We start from the raw sequence: 21942 nt of genomic DNA on the forward strand, positions 1-21942 counted from the left end.
GTGTGTGTTATATGTTCTCTAGCTAAAAAAGTAATACGTCCTGCCCCCTGCTACTCGGAAACTCCAATTTTCTTTGACCAGCTTCAAATCGCAGTTCTTTTGATGTAATGATGTTGCCAGCGAGGGGATTCATTTAGGAACAGCACGAAGCTACTTAAACAGCGATCTCCACTGCATCAGCCTGCTTTGGGAATTGTCTTGTTGTGATTTACTGTACGTGGAAGGGAGGGCAGGGCTAACTCCAGGCCTGAGACTCCACCCACGAGCCCCCACTGGGGACCGCCTGCTCCCGCGCACAGGCTCACCGGCGGTAAATCTCGAAGCAGTGATTTTATTTGAAAATAATGACAAACTTACATGTGTTAACGTGTGTGTGTGTGTTTCCGCATCTTTCAAGCAAATTTTATCTCAAGTTCCATGTTAGTTTGAACAAGTGTTTTTAGAATTAGTAAAACAGAAAAAGCTACTTACGTCAGCTTCGGGAGCTCAAACTGTGGATAGTGACTCTCGTGGGGACAGGAACCCAGGTGTGTGTGTGTGTGTGTGTGTGTGTGTGTGTGTGGTCGTAAGGGAGTGACGTTCAGATTCTTCTCTGAAAACTCTATGCTGGTTGAATTCTGTACATGAGAATGTTCGTGCGTTACAAAAATAAAGTACGATTTTGCATGTAACATCAACCTAAAGGCAGATATGATTTTTACTGTTCACTTGAAATTTAGAGATAAAATATCCCCTTTGACCCGGATTCTGAAATGTATAAAAAGGTCCCCCTGATGGGTCCAGTTTCACAGAGGAAGGAACATTTCCCTGCCACGGAAATTCACAGCTGGCTCTGAGTGGGGTGGGCACACCGAGGTGACGCACGGGGCATGGCTTACCCTGATCACCAAGCGTAGACCAGAGGACAGGGCGCAGCCCACCTGGACCCCGACCCCTGTCTCCCCGCACCTGACTCATCTGCCGGTCTGTTTTGTCCGTTGGCCACACGCGACCATCTTGGACGCCAGGGTTGAAATAAATCCCAATTACAATGAGCCTTTGTGTCAAGCACCAGTCGTCATAGAAAATGTGAAATCAATCAACAACGTCCAATCCTGGAAAACCTCTCAAGTTCCTTTCTCGCGGAGAGAGGACGTTTCCTGGTATCAGTGGCCCCGGCAGTTAACAGCTCAACTCAGCGTCATTTCGGCCCTTTCATTTGTCCGTCTGTCCGTTCGTTCAGTTTCGGTCACCTCTTACACCGCACACGAGAACACGCTCTAAGTGGATTAAAGACGTGAATGTAAGACCCGAAACCATGAAAATCCTAGAGGAAAACATAGGCAGTGAAATCTCAGATGTTTCTCGTGGCAATATGTTTTCTGACGTATCTCCTCCGGCAGGGGAGACAAAAGAAGAAATAAACAAATGTAGCAACGTCAGACTAAAGAGTTCTTACGCAGCAAGGAAACCCTCAACAAGATGAAAAGCCAAACTACTGAGTAGGAGAAGATATTCACCAATCACACCTCCTCTAAGGAGTTAATGTCCAAAATTTATAAAAAACCGATATAACCCAACACCAAAAACATCCCCAAAATCCAATTAAAAACAGGCAAAGGATCTGAAGAGACACTTCACTAAAGAGGACATACAGATGGCCAATAGGCATATGAACAGATGCCCAACTTCCCTAATCATCAGAGAAATGAAAATTCGAGTCACAATGAGCTATCACCGCACACCTGTCAGAATGACTGTCATCGATAAATAAACAAACAACAAGTACTACTGGTGAGGATGTGAAGAAAAGGGAACCCTTGTGCTCAGTTGGTGGGAATGCAAACTGGGGTAGCCAGTGTGGAGTTACCTCAAAAAATTAAAAATGGAACTGCCGTTTGACCTAGTGATTCCACTCCTGGGAATATACCTGAAAAAAACCAAAACACTCATTTAAAAGAGTATATGCACCCCAATGTTTATAGCAGCTTTAGTTACCATAGCCAAGCAATGGAAGGAGCCCAAGTGCCCATCAGTACACGAGTGGATAAAAAGCGGTGGTACGTATATGCAATGGAATATTACTCGGCCATGAAAAAGAGTGAAATCTTACCACTGCAACAGCATGAATGGACTTAGAGGGTATTATGCTCAATTAAATAAATCAGTCAGAGAAAGATAAATACCATATGATTTCATTTCTATGTGGACTATAAAGAACAATATAAATGAACTAACAAAACAGAAGCAGACTCATAGACACTGAGAACACATGATGGTGGCCAGAGGGGAGGGGAGCGGAGAGCTGGGTGAAAAGGGTGAGGGATTGAGAAGCACAGATGGTACATACAGAATATCCACGGGATGTAGAAAATACAGCCAATAATATGGCAGTAACTATGCGTGCTGCCAGGTGGGTACTGGAAAGATTGGGGGGACCACCTGGTAAAGTCTGTGATTATCGGACCACTCGGCTGTACACCTGAAACTAATACAAAATAATACTGGATGTAAATAAAATATATACAATTAACCTCCTTACGACTGGTGTAAAAGTTCCGAGAGTACGTGAGGATCTGGGCTTTGTCAATACTAGAAACGCTGGAGAGTGTGAACTGCCTGAGAAAATGCTGCCAACATGAAAATTTCAAATCAAAAACAACCAGCCTCACGTTTGCAGGTAGAGCTCGGGCCCATCACCGAAAACTCACACACACCAAAGCCCAATGTTGACCACACGGCAGGCGTGGCCGGCGCTGAGCCCTGGCCCATGAGGAGGACGCAGTCCAGCCCCAAGAGGATCACGTCCTGGCAGAGCCTGGCTTCGTCCCACGGTGTCCGGGACGCCAATGCCCTGGGGACAGGGAGGGAGCCCAGGGATGAAGCAGGGCGCCCGGGGACAGTGAGCGCCTCGGGCTCCACCGCCCAGATCCCGCGGGGTCGGCCACGAGGGAGCACCTGCAGCTGCTAGAATTTTCCACTTTTAACAGGAAGTCAGGACCCAGGTGGTTCAGTGAAAGTCTCCGGTGCTCACGTTGCCAAGACTGTGGTTGCTGAACAAAACGTGGGGGATTGGGGTTCAAGCTCTGCCAGGTTTCAACCACGTGTGAAGGCCCAGTGACTCTATCAGTCACCCTCCAGAAAGGTCCTTACTTCAGGGACCCACCCAGGGTTCAGTTTCTGTGTCAACACCTGCTGGCTGCCTCCCAGGAATGTCCGAGAACCAGTGCCCCGTGCAGGACGCGATCTCCGGATAAGGGAGCTGTGCAAGCATCACGGTGCGATGCTATCTCTGCCCGGAGGGCGAGCCCGCTGTCCCCAGCGCCCGCCGTCCCCAGCGCCCTCTGTCCCCAGCGCCCGCTGTCCCCAGCGCCCTCTGTCCCCAGCACCCTCTGTCCCCAGCGCCCTCTGTCCCCGGTGCCCTCTGTCCCCAGCGCCCGCTGTCCCCAGCGCCCTCTGTCCCCAGTGCCCTCTGTCCCCAGCGCCCTCTGTCCCCGGCGCCCTCTGTCCCCGGCGCCCTCTGTCCCCAGCGCCCGCCGTCCCCAGCGCCCTCTGTCCCCAGCGCCCGCTGTCCCCAGCGCCCTCTGTCCCCAGTGCCCTCTGTCCCCAGCGCCCTCTGTCCCCGGCGCCCTCTGTCCCCGGCGCCCTCTGTCCCCAGCGCCCTCTGTCCCCAGCGCCCTCTGTCCCCAGTGAGGACGGGGAACAAGAACATGGTCTGCACCTCCCACCTGTCAGCACTGCTGGGACTGTGCTCCCGAGAGTGACAGACAGATGACAGATGACAGATAGATAGATAATAGATAGATAGATAGATAGATAGAGGATCGATACATGATAGATGATAGATAAATGATAAATAGATGAAAGATGATAGATAGATAGATAGATAGATAGATAGATAGATGGTAGATGACAGACAGATAACAGATGGCAGATGATGGATGGCAGATGGCAGATGGTAGGTTTATAGGAAGGAATCGGTGGCTTACTTGGGGCCGGGTGGCTGGCACGTCCCCCTGGAGGCGGGAGCGAGGGGTCTGGAAGAAGATGCCTCCTCCTCGGGACCGTCTGTGTTCCCTCCTTTCCGTGGAGGAGGGGAGCCCCCCTGAGGAGGGGGGGTGCTCACTCAGTCTGCTGACTGGCTTGTCCATCTCCTCTACGAACTATGTTTGCAGACCTTCAGGCTGGCATCTGACGGATCACCAGGGGGCCTGGCCGAGCGGGCACACCCCACACCCCACACCCCACGTGGGGCACGGAGCGGGAGCCGCTCCACAGGGCGCTCACAGCAGTCGGCTTCTCTCGGACCCGCCGTGAGGCACAGACCTTGGACCCCGAGACTGGGGGCCGTGGACGCGGTGTGGCCCCGCTAGAGGCTCCGGTACCACGAGGAGCGGCCAAGCGCTGCGGGGCGCTCTCCTCAGACAGTCCCAGGCCCCCTCTCCACCAAGCACCCACAACGCACAGCTTGATCCAGACCACGGCCCCTAAGTGCTCTGGACTCGACCAGGGTGCAGGGAGAAGCGTCCTCACTCCTGCGCACTGAACACAGCGAGGACCGTGTCCCCAGGCCTGTCCCGTTTCCCTGGAGAAACGGTCGGCATCTCCCTCCGTCTGCTGAAGTCTCAACACCTTCCCTCCACCTCTGAGTCTGTGTTTATGTCCCGAGGACACCAACCTCTTTATCCCTTTACTGTGTCAGCGATGAGCATTTCACGGTTAGGTCTTTACCTTTGACTTACCTTCACTTTCATCTCATGGAAAAGTGCGTATTTTCAGATCTGTCCATCATTTCTTTAATAACTAGTAGCTCGCCGCCGTGCAGGGTTTGTGTGCGTACAACTCGAACAATGAACCGTGTTCATAAATGACTAACGCGCTGGGTAAGGCACACGACAGAGGAGAACGTTAAAAATGCACAGTTTGTTATTTATTTATTATCCTCACTCAAGGACACTTTTTTTTGCATTTATCTTCAGATAGAGCGGGAGGGAGGGAGGTGGGAAGAGACAGACACATCGAGTGGCTGCCACCCGCACAACCCAACCGGGGCCGGGGACAAACTGCAACCGAGGTGCGTGCCCTTAGCGGGAACCGAACCCGGGTCTCTCTGGTCCGCAGGCTGACGCGCTAACCACTGAGAAAACCGGCCAGGACACATTTGTTGTTTTAAATAACATTTTCTACTCAAGTTCAAGTGTTGAATTTGTCTCAATTAACTACGTACACGTACTGACTCGATTGTGCTCTACTGCTTATTGTCTGAAATAGGATTAGACGCATTCTCTGACCTTCTGCAGCTTCGTGCGTGGGCTCGGGGCCGTGTGGACGCTCTGGACTGACAGGCAGGGAGCCCAAGGAGGCTCCCCCAAGGGGTGTCACCTCCCTGAAATGGAGTCCGCGGTAGGCACTGTGCAGGATAATCAACGGCACCGTGATGTCATTCACGCTCCCGGCTCCGGTTTTCGTCCCTGTCCCCCCTCAGCACACGGACTGGCTTCAGTCCCTCCTCCCGAGCCCTCGGTGGCAATCAAGGTGTCAGACGTCTACGGACACGTCAGTCGACCCAAGAGGAGAGGGTACCCCCAAAGCACAGCTGCTCCGGGCCTCAGTTCCCGTTCAGACCTGGGTCCCGTGGCCACGCCGAACCCCTCACAGGCGACTGGAGAGGCTGTGGTCCACCCACTGGGCCTGGGGTGGGGTCATGTGAAGGTCAGGACCCCAGCAGTGAGCTCTGGGCGTGTGGTCAGACATGTTTCCCAGTGTTGCTCGGTGAACACCCTGCACCTTCCCCGTCTGGGTCCTGGAGGGGTCTGGCCGGCAGGCCGCAGGAGGACGCGTGACCTGTGCGGCGGCGGTGACCGGGCTGGCGCTGTGGAGGCGTGCCCTGGGTCCAGGTCATAGACCCTTCGTCGGATGAGCCAGTCACAGCACCTTCCAGTCCCGCCGCCCAACGCTGCCTGCCCTCCCCGCGGGCCGCGCGGTCCTGGGGACTCTCGACCTGCAGGCCCCTCCGCTGAGGGTGCGCCGAGCCGTCCCCCGCAGGGGCGCCAGGGAGCCCAGAGAAGGGACTTCCGGCCACTATGCGAAGTCAGGACGGGCCCGATCTGTGGGAGCGTGTTCTGGGAAGACGCCCATCGGACTGCGGCACGGGTGGCAGGGGTGGGGGAGGGGGGAGGGAGGAGCGGAGGGGTCACGTCAGTTTCCCGGCCTCAGACTCAGACCCCAGAGTCCCTCGGACGCAGTTATCAGCACATTTCATCACCTTCTCAGTGGTTCCCAGGGAATCGTTTTCAGCTTTTCGAGAATGCACTTTTTAAAAAAATATTTTTTCTTTATTGATTTTAGAGAGAGAGGAAGGGAGAGAGAGAGGAAGAAACATCGATGAGAGAGAACATCAACTGGTCGCCTCCTGCACGCCCCCCACTGGGGATCAGGCCCACAACCTGGGCCTGTGCCCTGACCGGGAATCAAACCGGCGACCTCCTGGTGCAGGGTCGACGCTCAACCACACCGGCCGGGCAGAATATACCTTCTTATGTTTAATCAGACAAAGGCTGCATTTGTATTTTCACTTGTATTTTCATGAGGATGAAGTTTTCAGAGGGGCGTCGAGGCGAACGGCCTGAGTCACCTCCCCCTCGGAAGGCTTCTGCACATGGGGTGCCTGTGAGCCCAGAGATCGCGAGTGGAGACAGCCAGGGGCTACCGTCTGGCCGACTGTGCGAGGCGCTGGGTGCCTGTGCCAGCAGGTGGCCCCGTCCCGGGGAAGGGGGCCCGCGGGCTCTGCACCCTTCGCCGCCAGTGACTGGGCATCTGGGCACCGCCTCCGGGCACAGAGCTGGGGCGTCTCGGGTTCCTCGGAGGCCGCCGTGCGCATGTCCTTCCGACGGTTCCAGGAACACTGGCCCTGACCAAGGAGGGCTGAGCAGGGGAGAAATGACATGTTTCACGGTTCTGGTAACTATTCTGAGGGACCGGTTTGCAAAGACACGGGGTCACGCCTTGGGTGTAACCCAGGGACATTTTCCGTCGTGGGAGACCGTGCTGAGACCAAGCAGTTGTGCGGATGAGCGGCCGTTTAAGCGAGGCGAAAATTGCGTGTAAGTTTCTATTGTATAAATGTGTATCTTTCTAGTTTTCCTAATTATATTTTTTTCTCCAGTTTTAACTTAGAAAGTTCTATCTTCCTCTTGAATGGAAAACTGGTCCTAAAAGCAGCGACACTGGGGGGCGCAGGGGAATGCCGGATCTGAGGACACCGTGGCGGCCGCCGGTGTGGACGGTCTCACCGGCCGGCCGGCGCCCGAGGCGGGCGTTCCGATCGCTGCCGTCTTACGTGAGCACATTCAGGTCTAAGAGAACCAGACAACGGGCTGAGCACAGGGAGCCCGTCCGAGAGACTCAAGAACCTCTGAACCTCTATCCCGGGGTCTCCGAACCTCAGAACTGGTGATATTTTACTTGGATTGTTTGGGGTGTGGGAGGCTTTCCTGTGCTTAGCAGGACCCCTGGGCCCGCCCACTGGAACCCCTCACCTCTGTTCCCCAACAAGATGGGGTCCTTTTTTATGATGTTGTCTCTGAGACACAGTATCTCATGTCTGTGCCCCACCAGCTTCTTTAGATGCTCAGAGTCATTGGCAGCGAAGAGGGCAGAGCCCCGGGGGTCCCTTCCCCAGTTCTCTGCCACAGTCTGTGATGAAAGCAACACGGCCAGTGTCCCCCGCGGTAAAATCACTCTGAGACCCCTCCTGACACTGCCCTGCGTCCCCTCTGGTCACCCCCTTCGAGGGGAAGGTCGGAGCCACTTAGGAAGACACTGGAGGTGCCCCTGCAGGCGTGAGGGGTGGGCCCTGCCTGCGGCTGGACTCGGGGACACCTGGGCACTCTGTGTGCTTCCTGACTCCGCCTCGCTTGGGGACTCAGAGTCCAGGAAACTGGGCTTCGAGCGTGGACTGCCGCCCAGGCTGCGAGACTCGCCTGCAGGGTTGTCTTTCTCCAGGCGTTTTGCGCCGACCCAGCGGAGCTGCGGGGGTCGGGAATCAGAGTGACCGCGTGAGAGCTCAAAGCTGGAATGCAGAGCAGAGGGTCCCCGAGAGATCGAACGCCTGGCGACCTTCTGTGACTTTGCCGCATACTTTGTACCTGTGACCGCGATCTCTTGAGGACAGACGGAGGCCGCGCCACCTGCCCTGGAGGGTGTGCAGGCCTCTCCCGAGGGCACACGCCTCACCACCAGGGGGCAGCCACTAGCCTCCTGGGCTGGAGAGGGATGGGCTGGAAGCAACTCCCAGGCTGTGCTCTCCTTTCCCGCGGTTTGTTTGACCGGACGTCGCGGACACAGACGCTCTGCTTGCTCAGAGCGTAGGAAGCTGTGCGGTGGGTGTGGGAGCTGATGGGGGACCCGGAGATGCTTTTCTGCCTCCGGGGGACGACCTGGGTGACGAAGGGCAGCCTGGTCAGAGGTTCAGAAAGGGACGATCCAGGCGGGTTCTGAGCCGCCCGAGGGAGGGACTGGCGGGAACCTCAGTGAGGCCCGGACAAGGGTTTCCTCCCGAGTGAGTTCATCTCGACCACGAGAGGCACGTACAGAGCTCCCGGCGGACACTCGGGGTGCGCGGTGTGTACGGGTATAGACCCCTGCAGAATCCCCAGCTGCAGAAACAGAGACCGACCATCCCACGGTTGCCTTCGGGAAACCAAACAAGTCATTTCTTACATCCCTGAAGCTGATGGACAGTTCATGCACAAGTCTACACAAAATATTTGTCAATGATACTTGCGATTTAAGACAGCACAATGAAGTAGAATGCGCTTCACAGGGTCCAACCTTACGAGGACGCCGCCGACAGAAAGTGAATGAAAACTTCCCGTTTTTATATAAAACACGGACTGAAGCAGATCCACCAGGTACATGTATGCCTATATGTAGTCGGTAGCCTGCTTCCTAGCATTTTTGGTTGGTTTCTGGGCCAGAAATGAATGAATATGCAAAGGAAACACAAAACACCATTTCTGCAGAAATCTCCACCAGGACCAACACCAGCGGATCTCTGACAGGAGAGAACCCACCAGGAGACATTTTATTTAGGGAAAGCAAACAACTTTAATTCATGACATCGCTAGGGGACTGAATTAAGATTCTATAGTTACTTTTACGATCTTATGGGCGGTTAGGCATAATTATTCCAAAAGTAGTAATGGGGAAATGCACAGTTTTAAAGCAAAAGGGAAATAAACTTACTGATATCATCCTATGTTATTCTTCTCTTTGCACACACAGACACACATGCACACACGCGCGCGCACACACACACACGCACTGCTATGCTCCTTCCTTCTTAATTAGCTAATATTTAGAAACAGTGTCACCTTTATTATCCAGAGAACTTCGGCCAAGTTGCCTGCTTTACTGGTTTAGTTTTGGGGTGCAGGGCTGGGAGAGGAGCTTTGAGAATGAGAAATTATTTGTCAGCCCTGCATGGTGTAAGGGGTGAGGATGGGGTGTACACATGTATATACTTATAATTTTTAAGCATTCAAATGGTTGAAAATAAATGTAAATATGAATATGTGTTTTAAAGACATCTCCTTACAACCAAACATCTTGCTTGCCTGAAAGAAAATACGTCCAGATTCATATCATCTGAGTAATGTATATTTTTGACACATAGGAACAAGCAAATTATTCTGAGGCCAATCCCAACACGCTTTTGAATTATCCTTCTTAGGGCACGACTTATGTTTTCATCACGAGTTAAGAAATCAAACGTGGAGATTAATGGCAGACTTCAAACATAAAGAGCTTATACGAGAGAGAGCAAAACACTAAAAACCTATTGAAAAAAATAATGACAACAAACTTCCCTAACTTGGTGAAAGAGACAGACATACAAGTCCAGGAAGCACAGAGAGTCCCCAACAAGATGAACCCCAAGAGGCCCACACCAAGACACATCATCACCAAAATGCCAAAGGTTCAAGACAGAGAGAGAATCTTAAAAGCAAAAAGAGAAAAATAGTTAGTTACCTACAAAGGAGTTTCCAAAAGACTCTCAGCTGAATTCTCCACAGAAACTTTTCAGGCCAGAAGGGAGTGACAAGAAATATTCACAGTGATGAAAACCAAGGACCTACAACCAAGATGACTCTACCCTGCAAAGCTGTCATTTAGAATCGATGGCCATAGAAAGAGTTTCCCAGAAAAGGAAAAGCTAAAGGAGTTCATCACCACCAAACCATTATTATCTGAAATGACGAAGGGTCTTCTTGAAGGAGAATAAATAAATACATTTTAAAAATGAATAATAAAATCACAATAAATACATATCTATCAACAATTGAATCTAAAAACAGACAAGCAGAACAGAAACAGACTCATAGGTACAGAGAACACTTTGACGGTTGCCAGATGGGAGGGGGGTTGGGGAATTGAGTAAAAAGGTGAAGGGAGCGTCGACCCTGCACCAAGAGGTCACCAGTTCGATTCCCAATCAGGGCACATGCCCAGGTTGTGGGCCCGATCCCCAGTGGGGGGCATGCAGGAGCGATGTTCTTTCTCATTGATGTTCTCGCTCATCAATATTTCCATCTCTGTCTCCCTCTCCCTTCCTCTCTCTCTAAAATCAATAAAGAAAAAATAAATTTAAAACAAGGACAAATTGGTAGTTACAGATAGTCATGGGGATGTAAAGTCCAGCATAGGGAATGCAGGCAATAATATTCTAATAACTGCAAGTTGTCAAATGGGTGTGAGATTTATCGGGATGATCCCTTAGATAAGCAATATAATGTCTAATCACTCTGTTGTACACCTGAAAGTAATATAATAATGTATGTGAACTGCAACTGAAAAATAAAAATGATTTTTAAAAAGAGCAGAGCAGATAAAAGTTCTCCATTCCCATCTTGAAGTTTTGTGGAGTACCTTCTGCATCACAGTTTGCATCTGAGACATTGGGGATGAAAAACAGAAACGAGACAGTCTGCTGTCCTCAAGGAGTTCATGAACCAGCAGCAGCAGTGACAACAATACAACTAATTAAAAAAAAAAAAGCGCTTATATAGATGCTAAGATTTTTGGAAACAGATAAAGGTGTGTAGTTTATTTATTTCAATGACAGGTGGTACTCAAAAGTCAGCTCAGGGAAGCCGGAGAGAAGAGGTGAGATGAACATTGATATCCTTGGCTTTGCTATGGTCTTGGGAGAACAGTGGTAATGTTTTAAAGCAACGAGATGATTCCTTTCTTCAACCTTCCTCCTCAGGGACATGTGTCAGGCGGGCTGAGCACCGCTTCTCCAACTGCATCGCTATGTTGCCCCGGTCACATCTCTAAATATGTCCAGCGGATTCCGAAGGAGAGCGTTCCCTTATCCTACGCCACTGAACCCAAAACTACTTTTTATTTACGAGGAACATACGAAGGCAGTGCAAGTCGGAAGTAATAGCACTATCCAGGTAAGCCTCAATCCGAGGTTACCCCTTCCAGCCCAGAGATCTCGTTGGAGCCCAGGATGCTCTGAGGTCTCCTCGCCTGGATTAAACGCCCCGAACATCAGTCAACCCCAGTGCATCCTCGGCCCCTTTTCTCCAAGCCTTTTCTCTGTTCTTGGTCTTACAAGACTTCACATGGTCACTGGAGGACCTGAAACAATTCAGTTTAATTAGCTCGTTATAAAATGGGGATCGTGGCACCTGTTTCATAGGGTGATGAGGGGGAATCAAAGATATCAAGTAAAACGTGTTTGGTAGGAGTGTATTCACAATTCACGGTGGTTCCAGGATTGGGCCTAAGTTGATATTCAGTAAATATTTGTATTGGGTGTTTTAAGCAAACATGTAACCTTTCCAAGTTAGAGTTAATATTTTTTTTCTTTCTCACCCGGTACTTCATTAGTCCTCGTTTACAGATTCGTCACTGCCTTTTTATTGGCGTGGTTTATGCAGATGTCTCCGAGATCGCCCCAGTTCTGACACGGAAGACACATATGCCTTCTACACCTGACTGATTATATCTCCTGACATCACTTTCAATGTGCTTTGGATGCAGCAAACACCTGGAACATTCGATCTGGGATGAAGTTTTCTGATTTTCATGTTCGTTAGTTGGTCTTTCTCGTCAAAGACAAAATTCGAGGACACCTGCCATGACCCATCAGCAAGTATTGTTGAGGGTTCAAAGCATGGATCTCAATTACGATGAGGGTCAAAGAAGTGAAAAAGAGAACCCTTCCTTTCAAAGACATTTCGGGGGGCAGGGGACCTACAAAGACAGGAACACAAGGTGGATGAGTATAAGTAGCTGCTAACATTTCGAATGGCCAATCTGCCTTGGGCATTCAATTTTTAATCCTGTACACAGTCTTCCAGGAAGGTATTGTCCACCGCAGTTTCCATGAACATCATGTTCGGAAGGGTAGGGAACAAGCCGAAACTCCCAGGACCGGTTAGGGAGCCAGTGTTTCGACGCAGGCGTGTCTCACCTCAGGACCTCCATGGCCACAGTGACTTGGGATGCGGAAGTACAGAGAGGGAACACGTCTTCTGATTGTCTCTGGACAAGAGGTGGCATTTCAGAGATGAAAAGAACCTGGGGAAGGAAGCGGGGGAGGGAAAACCCTCTGGGACAACTCCGCGAGCTGAGGAGAGGACGTGGTGGAGAGCACATGTCCATGAGGTTCTCACTGGTTTTCAGTTCATCCAAACTCAGCACACCCCGGAGACTCGCAAGGACTTCCTAGCAGTGGTCTTCGGAAAAGGGACAGAACTTTCTGCAGGACCGAAGACCATAAAGCAGGGCAAAGGGCTCCCAGGCCCTTCACACCCCAAAATCAATGTCCTCTGTGCTTTGCATGGAAGAATAACACACATGTGTCTGTTGTCCTGGCTGCTCCTCAGAAGCAAAGAGCAGGTCCAAGCCGCCCTCCCACAGACCCAGGCGCAAAGTAGATCTTCACCGATGTTTGTTGGATGAAATATCAACCCCAAGAGGAGTTTCCTGTGTGCGTGCGTGCGCGCATGTGTTTGTATGTGCGTGTGTGTGCATGCCTGTGTGTGCATGTGCGTGCGCTTGTGTGTGCATGTGCGTGTGCATGTATGTGTATTCGTGTGTGCGTGCACGCGTGCATGTGTGAATTGCGTGCATGCATGTGTGTGAATGCATGTGCATGCCTATGTGTGTGTATGTGTGCATGCATATGTTTGTGTGTGCACATGTGCGTGCATGTGTACATGTATGTGTGCACGAGCATGTATAACACACATGCTCATACACACATGCACACGCACATGTGCACATGCACGCACATGTGCATGCACACACAGTGTGTGTCTAAAGGCCTTGTGTCTGTCTGGGAAAGCGTCCTGGAGGGGTCAGCATTCTGGAGGCCCTCACAGCACAATGCCTGCCCTTGGTCTGCACCACTTCAACGTTCACAGGACTGAACTCGCACGAAGACCACAAGGCTGCTTCTGTGCTGTCGCCCCGAGCAGCTGGGTGCTGCAGAGAGAGTGTGACGACACACTATCCACGGCAATCTGCTTTTCCTCGCTGCCCACACACTGTCGTGCCCGACACACGGGTGTAATAAATACGCGTTCGTTGCGAAGGTGACACGGGAACACGAAGATCTGGGGCCGATAGCTGAGGCTGAGCGCACTCAAGGCAGAGCTGTCCAAGGCAAACACATTTTCCTGAATTCTAGAAATCTGGCAGAAAACAGGCAAAGGAAGAAGCAAATGGGGAGCAGTTCCCGCTGCCTTGCGTCGTCACAGACAGTCGGACTTCTGGTTTCCCCTCCGTACCTCTAAGGCCCCCCTGTTCCTAGCACCTTCCAGGGTCCCCTGCAGCCATGCGTGGGGCCCCTGCGGTTAACTTACAGGCATTTCACGGACTATCGACTGGGCTTTAAGAAGGAGACTCTACCCTACTAACTGTGGTAAAAAATTAAGTCTGAGTTGCTTTAAAAAGCAAACAACTTAGCAAGAAAAAAACAAAGCTTCATCAACCCCCTTCCTGTAATTTGCTGAAAGAAAATGCTGAATGACTGATTGCCGAAGTCCCGTCCGAAAATCAATACGCAACAAAATAAATGGTCCCGGCTGCTGCCGTGGCCCTTCCGATGGAGACGTGGGTACAACCGAGGCCCTTTGGACTGGGAGCCAGCCCTGGCCGTGTGGCTAAGTGGTTAGAGCGTTGGCCCGCAGACCAGAGAGTCGTGGGTTCGATTCCGGTCAAGGGCACGGACCTCGGTTGCGGTTCTTCCCCGGCCCTGGTTGGGTCATGCAGGAGGCAGTCATTGATATGTCTCTCTCACATGGATGTTTCTCTCTCTGTAGATAAATGGAAAAATACCCTCGGGTGAGGATTTAAAAAAAAAACACAAAACAACCTTGGCACTAAATGCGTGTCGTCCCACATACTTTAACTTCTTAAATGAGTGAGGTCTTCACGGGCTCAGACCTGGACATTGACAGAGGGGACAGGTTGTTAGAAACTAAATAACCCGGCGATAGGAGCCACCATCCGCAGTGACGATGGGAGAGGCGGCGCTCTGAGCGGACAGATTCCGCCCGTGGAGACCTCACCCCTCGTGACGGGTCCGTCATACTCTGGCTCTGCCCACAGAGGGGCTCAGGGACGCGGGGGGTGGGGGGGTCCAATGGGTGCATGAACTCAATTTGGATGACAAGGTGTGTTTTTATTTGTTTTGTGGTGTTTTTTTCCTTCAGAAAAATCACCCGCTCGACTTACCTTCTGCAAGGATTAACATGCTTCCTAATCTCTTTCAGGCATTATTTAATACGTTGTAATAATGGTGCTGGAATTTTTATTCACATTTTGAAAATTTAAGAGGCAGTATATGTATTTTGTCAAGACCACGTCCCTGGAACCCTGCGCAGAGTGTGACCTGTTTGCACAATCAGCCGGCGGCCGGGGAAGGGCCTAATGAATCGCCCTCGTTAAGTAAGAGGAGTAACCGCACCAGTCTCCGCTCACTTCACCGCAGCTGGGATTCTTATTTAAAACCGTTGCTTTAAAATGTACTTTATTATATAAATAATTCATGAAGGCATTTGCATCGACATAAATTCATGCTGCTGAAGGCAGAAAAATGAATATCCTCAGCCCACCTCCCATGACACCCTCTCCTTAAACCCCTGTTTTGAGAAGCAAACACTTCTGGCTTCCTGCGTCCCCTTCTCTTGCTACATATTTTCTGTGTGTGGAGGAATAGTTACAAAGTTGCAAACATTAGGGTTGTTTTCCTCTTCCTTTTCCTTGCGTATAAAGGGTGTTGCTGGTGTTCTCCAGGAACGTGTCGTGAAGATGACTCCCTGCCCGTCTGCAGCGACCGCGCATCCCCGCCGAGGCCGCTGCTTCCGGCCGCGCTGTGCACAGATCTGTTTGTTCTTCCACAGGGCAGGGGGTGGACAACCCGTCTCTCACTTCGTGGTGTGCTTATCACCGGTCTCTTTGTTACCGCCCTGTTGAATCTGGTGAATCGGCCTCCACCCTGATTTCGTGAGTTTCTAGGCTGCAGCTGCTGGGTCTCCTCGGCTCCGGGGCAGGTGGTGATCCGCCCAGGACCCTGAGGAGTGAATCTGTGTGCAGATGAGTCAGGGTCCCTGCTCTTCTCTCTCTTTGTGGCACCAAACGTTCTGGGCTCAGTTGTCATGTTCGTGCCCGTGGAAAGAACCATCTCACCCCCAGGAGTTTCTTCGAGTTTCTACGTGAATCACCCCCACCCCTCCTCTCTGCACCTGCCCCCACAGCGGCGAGAGGCAGCATTGCGACGGGTCAGCGCCTCTGCCACCTCCCATCTCGACTCCATCACCACGAGTCACCCAGTTCTCACCGTCGGCCTTAGTCGCTGTTGAGTGGAGTCCCCCGGGCAAGTATCTGGGGACATGGCACACACTCAGGACAGTCAGTCACAGCTGACATCTGCCGACTGGCTCCGTTATGCTGGGACGAGCCTTTGGAAACTTTGTATTGAGTCACTGAGCCCTGTCCCCCACTTAACGAAGTAGAGAGCCTTAAAACCCCCATTTTATAGCCCAGCTGGTGTGGCTCGGAGGGTGAGCGTCGACCCTGCACCAAGAGGTGGCCGGTTTGACTCCCGGTCAGGGCACATGCCCAGGTTGTGGGCTGATCCCCAGTGAGGGGCGTGCGGGAGGCAGCTGATCGATGTTCTCTCATCGATGTTTCTATCTCTCTTTCTCTGCCTTCCTCTCTCTCTAAATCAATAAGGAAAAAAATTTTTTTAATTCCCATTTTACAGACAAGGAAACTGACCACAGAGACGCTAAAATGGACAAAATAAATGGCCAAGGCCACGTGGAAAGAGGACTAACCGGAGCCCCGGCCCCCAGTTCGAGGGAGCAGCCGATTCCTGCTCTGAATCTCCCCCTCCCCGGTGCGAACCCGCAGACTGCGCCGCGTTTTAACAGCCTCAGTGTCCCTGCAAATCCAACTCCCAGCCAAACTGGACAGCGATGTCATGTTAGTCTTTTATTCCTGTCTGTATAATCAGGGGAAAAAGTCTGAAGATGTAAAGTTTGTATTTCGGCGGCAAACCGGCAGCTACACAAACAAGGACACTGTGCTCTTGCAGGTGTTCGCGGGGTAGCTGGATGCTGGACGTGGAGGGGAAGGTGCAGACGGACTCGCTCTCATTCCTCAGTGAGGAGCCTGACTGTGCGAGTGTGGTTACCTGACGCCCACAAATCCCACAGGGAGGGGGTGACGAGGTTTGCGGGGAGCTCAGACGACTGCTCTGTCCTCTGTTTTCACTCTGTGGCTTCTCACGGGCTCTGGCCTCCGTCGGTGAGCCCACAGGGGGGGCCCTGGAGGGCGGGGCGGAGATGCCCGCGGGCATCACGAGGAAGGAGCACCCAGGGCCGGGGACGCGAGGCCTGCCCAGGACCACACTCGCCGTCCCCGGCCGCGGATTTCCACGGATCTGATGACGAGAGGAGCACAGATGTGGAGGCGGAAGGGACCTCGGGCCTCCCAAGGGGTCCGGCTACAACTGCACCTGACAGATGAGTGACTGACATCCAGACCCGTCCAATGGCCCGTCGACAGCAACACCCGGTTGGTCCTGGGCCAGGATGTGAATTTAAGTTTTCTGAGTCTACATTCCATCCAAGAAGAGTCCCCTCAAGTCCTTCACAAGAGCTTTTCTGAAGGTGTTAGTCCTCGCTGAGCGTTGACCATTGCCGATACGGTGACGCTTGGCCCCACGGCCCTCAGAGGTCGTCCCTGAGCCCCCGAATGTGCCTCCGCTGGGCTTAGGGCGTGGAGACTGACCCCCTCGGCCCCGGGCGTTCAGGTCCACGCGGTGGGGGCTCCACGGGGCAGCTCCGGGGCCCCCTCTGCCTGTGAGCACCCCGTGGCTGAGGCGGTTGGTTCCAGTCCCCTCCTCCCAGGCCTGAGTGAGCAGCCCCCAGGGGTCTGGTCCCAGCTCCGCGGGTCCTCTTGTCCCACCAGGGACCTGTGTCCCTCGTCAGGCGCCTGACCCAGGTCTCTAGAGCTACGGACTCTAACAGCCCCGCTCCCCTCTCTGCCCCGCCCAGGCGCAGGGGCTGTTTCCGCAGCACTGACCTCCGCTGGGCATTTCCCTCTGCTGTTCGCTGGGTCTGCTGATCCTCATTCACCCCCCAGTGTCCTGTTTGCTTTCCGGCAGGAGCCCTGAGCCGTCACCAAGCCCCAGTCATACCTTACACGTTCCAGAAAAAAACAGAAACAAAGCCCCTGTCCGATCGTCCGCTCCAGCCGGGCGGGATCTGTCGCTGGTACATGACGGGGAACCCAGTATCCGGGCGAGATCTGGGACGTGCGTCCTGGTCTCTCATCGGGTCAGAGAGGGCTCAGCGCTCCTGCTGGGAGCACAGGGCTCACGAAACAAGGTGACGAGCACCCTCACCGCACGGAGTCTGGGTGGCGATTGGAGCCGGGATCTGGGCCGTGAGACCTGGCTGCGGAGAAATGAGCTGAAAGCAACCGCGCTCGGTTAAACCCCGTTTCTCAGACACATTGTTTTAGAGCCCGTGTAGCCTCCAGGCAAGAAACAGTGGGGGGGACGCACTTCTTCTGGCTTTGCTTTGAAATACCGTTGCCTGGGGTGAAGTAGCACATGAAGCCCACACAGCCGTTTTAGGGAAGAAGAAAAAACTCCCCTCCCTCCCCTCCCCCTCCTCCCCTTCCCCCTCCTCCACTCCCCCCTCCTCCCTGTCCCCGTGTCTGTCTGGCTCCACTGTGGTGACAGGTCACACCACACGCATGTCCCAAACACACGTGTTTCCCAGGCACCCCTCCAAATGGCGCCCCACATGATTCTGTATCAGGTTCAAGTATGCGGCATGGTGGGTAGACAGTCGTGTGCTTTACAAGGGATCACACCTGCCCAGCACCACACACAGTCGCTACAATGTTACCAGTACCCGCCCGGCACCACACACAGTCGCTACAATGTTCCTGACTGTATTCCCTCTGCTCTACTTTCCATCCCTGCGACTACTGTGTAACTACCAACTCAGTCCCTTCACTTTTCACCCATCCCCCAAAACCCCTCCCTCTGGCGATCGGCAGTCCGCTCTCTGAGTCTATGAGTCTGTTTCTACTTTGTTTGTTTCTTTTGTTCCTTAGATTTCGCATAGAAGTGAAATCGTGTGGCATTTGTCTTTCTCTGTCTGACTTATTTCACTGAGCATAATACCCTCTAGGTCCATCCCTGCTGTGGCAAATGGTAAGATTTCCTTCCTTTTCATGGCCGAGTAGTATTCCACTGTGTCCATGTATCACAGGATTTTGTACACTCGTGTGTTGATGGACACTGGCTGCTTCTGTGTTTGGGCTGTTGTATATAATGCCGCAGTGACCACGGGGTCGCATATTTCTTTCCAAACCAGTGTTTCGTTTTCTCGGCTGTCCACCCCGAAGCGGAATTGCGGGGTCATGGTTCTGGTTTCATGGTCCCTTGCACAGTGGGAAGTGAGTAAGGGCTTGCAGGACGAGACGCAGGCGTTTTAAAATCAGCACACTGTCCCCGAAACCCTCGTTTGCTGGCCCTCCCTGCCCTTGGGGCATGCAACCCTCTGCCCTTAGCAGCTCCTTGGAAAACCTGTTGCAACGACATTTCTAAAGTCTCTTGCAAGGAAATAATGACAGATGTAGTCACGTCTCCACATACAGAGTAAAGTGATGGAACTCGGCGAACCGCGGTTGAGGGAAAGGAATGTGTTTTGCAGCCACCGGTGAGGATACATGTTCAGGCTTGAGGTTCTGGAGCTGAGGTCGGCTGTGCTCCTACACGTAGACGGGCCGTCGAGACCCGCAGGCTGCAGGCGGGTCAGCACCACCTCCCTGGCTTCGGTGTGTCCCCGGGTTCCTGCAGGAGCCGGGCATGTGGTCCCCCTCTGCTCGGCCGGGTGTGGGTCGCCTCCAGGTTCAGGGGGTCAGGAGCTTCCAGACTAAAGAGCTTACGCTTCTGAAGTGAGCGGGCTGCTGCCTTGACCAGCAGCCCCGCGGTTTCCGTCCCGAGCGCCCCGCCGGTCGGTGGGATGGCTGTGCGTTGACAGACGTCTCCGTCACCGTGCTACAGCGGCACCAGGTCTAACCCGAAGGCAGTGGAGGTGGAGAGTCCTCAGGCTGGACTGGCTGCGCCGATGGACGTCGCCCTGTGGCACCCGAGGGAGGACGAGAAGGAACTTGTTTCCACGCGGAGTCCTCCCCTCCCCGCGGCGGTGTCTCGGGGGGGCGAGAGCGTGCTCGTGGGCATCGGCGCCTGAGGAACAGCCGCGAGCACACCGGCAGTGGCGGACTGCGACTCCCAGACACGTCCCGGGTTCCAGGCTCGCGAGGACAGGAGGGCTGCACACACAGCTCCGAGCACACGTTCACTCCCGGTCACTCCTGAGGTTGGCGTCCTTGTGGCTGCTGCTGGTTCTAGACGATCGTCAAAGGGCCTCTGGCTTCAGGAGGGTGTCTGACGTCACGTGTGACCTGCAGGAATACGTCTGCGGGAGGGGAAGTGCCGGGCCTCAGATGTGGCCGAGGGGCCCCGGGCAGGACGGGACCTGTGGTTCGAGTGCGGGGTCCCCTGACTTACCGGGACACCCCACCAACGATTCCCACGTGGGGCAGACAGAGGGGCCCTGGAAGGCAACAGAGTCCCCTCTGTCCCTTCCCCTCCCTATTTCCATCCGCCTTCACCCTCTCTGTGCCCTCCCTCCCCCAGCAGCGCCCCCTCGAACCCTCGCCCTGCTCCCGCCCAGTCTCTGGCCAGCGCTGTTGAGTCGGGGACCCTGTTTCTTTGGAAATGTGTTTATTTCTGTCCCAGACCATCGCCAGTTTCCGAGAGGACAAGTTCCCAGCCCTCGAAGGCTTTCCGTCCTGCGTTGGCTCCACGTTTGAGGGTCTCCTTCAGGGGCACCACCCCGCCGGACCCCTTTGCTGTCCTGCTCTGTGGGTCCCAGAGTCCGTCACGTGATCCCGCCCCTCAGGACGCTGCCCCCGCCCTGGGTGGACGCTGGGAGCCGGGGCTGTCTCTGGCGTCTTCCCGTGCCCTCACCGCAGGCGTCCAGGGGAGGGTGAGGGACGGACCTGATTGGTTGTGGGGTGCTGATGTCGGAGGCGTGTGATCATTTTAGGGTGTCTGACAGGTCGGGCTCTCCCCATACACTTCTCGTTCGTTATCTGATCCTTTCACCTGTAACACTGTGTGAAAAACATGCCGGGCCCTCCGCTGTCTCTGAAGGAGCCTTTTCCAGCCTGAGGCTCGTTTGCTTCCTGAACAACGTGGAACCACAGGGCGGGCCGGAGTGGCCGGAGCGACGCCCCTGACGCACTTTCCCGGAGATGGTTTGAAACAGCCGCCCGAGCGGCACCTGCGTCGGGGGCCGTCTCCTGTGTGGGGGTGATGCGCCCGCGGGCCTGGTTCAGGACGCCCCGTGCTGCAGCTGCGAGGCTGGCTCTCGGGGTGGGCTCTGCACACTGGGACATGGAAGCTGGAGATTTTCCGACAGCGATTTCACGTGTTTCTGTGGGCGCTGCATCTGTTTGCCGGCTTGGTGTCCCGACGGGCAGTTCTCAGCCTCCTCGTCTTCTCAGGACACACACTAATCTCGGGGGGAAGCCGGCACTGACCTCGTCTCCCTTGGTCGTCGGTGTCCGTGGGCCACGAGAAGAGGAAGGTGGGCGGTCGCTGCTCCAACCGGCACGTGACTTACGGGGCTTCCTGTTTACAGACTCGCCGAGCGGAAAGTCAGGGGTTAGACCCCTCACTCCACACCCGGCCGCTCGGCCTCGGTGGCCGCAGGAACGTCTGTTATCGGAGCTTTGCTTTCGGTGTAGCCGTGTTCGCCAACCTTCTGTTTGACAACTGCTGCTTCAGGGTTCGTGGTCATTCAGGGAATTCTCCCGTCCAGGCTGTTTGATCTCACGCCTCTGCTTTCTTACTGGTCACCCTGTGTCAGTATTCCTCAGGCAACCAAACTAGACCTTCTTCCGAATTCGACTGTCACCCGCCCGCCTGCCCCACTGCACGCCCACACGCCGGTCACCTCGCCCTCAGATACCCCTCGGCCCATCCCGCCCGCAAGTATCCGCCGTGTGTCCGGCTGACACCCTCCCTCCCTCCGGTCCCCTTTCCATTGCACTGAAAATAATCGGACAGTATGTTTGTCTCAGGAGTTTGCTGCTCCGAATATTTCTTGAGAACAGACTGTAAATCTTGAGAAAATACTGGAGGATAAAATAATAATAATAATAATAATGTCAGAAATTGAATGCTCCGTTGGGACGCGCAGTGATTATTTTCAGACTCTTGAACACCTGTCCTGTGTTAAAGAAATTAAGCTGGCCCTGCGTGGCCAGTGGGTGGTCACTAAGGACTAGATTTTCCTCAACACAAAGAAGACATTTTAGCAGAATTCTCTGAGAACGGAGGGACCT

Source organism: Molossus molossus, unplaced genomic scaffold (genome assembly GCF_014108415.1).
Source record: "Molossus molossus isolate mMolMol1 unplaced genomic scaffold, mMolMol1.p scaffold_m16_p_5, whole genome shotgun sequence".
Lineage (NCBI taxonomy): Eukaryota > Metazoa > Chordata > Mammalia > Chiroptera > Molossidae > Molossus > Molossus molossus.